The sequence below is a fragment of the Penaeus monodon genome, chromosome 15, assembly GCF_015228065.2.
Source record: "Penaeus monodon isolate SGIC_2016 chromosome 15, NSTDA_Pmon_1, whole genome shotgun sequence".
Classification (NCBI taxonomy): Eukaryota; Metazoa; Arthropoda; class Malacostraca; order Decapoda; family Penaeidae; genus Penaeus; species Penaeus monodon.
Window position 1 is genome coordinate 5,303,339 of NC_051400.1, and position 329 is coordinate 5,303,667.

The window sequence follows — 329 nt, forward strand, 5'->3', positions numbered from 1 at the left end:
ACTGGTCTTTAGATAAAATAGTGCAAGGGGCCATATTTTTAAATTGATAGTTAGGGTTATTTGAAAGCGATTAGAGTAATATTCACAAGGCGAAAGTAATTATATAACAACCTCTAATTAGTCAATATAAGGTAAAGTCTCTTAAAAACAATTATGTTCGTCGATGATTTTTTTCATTTTACTACACACAATAATTTTTATATTTATTTTTGTATTTGATAAAACCAAATGATTTTTTTCCCTATTTACATTTTATTTAACCCTTTATTTTTATATTTATCTTTACATTTTACAAAACCCATTTTTTCATATATCAAATTTTACAGACA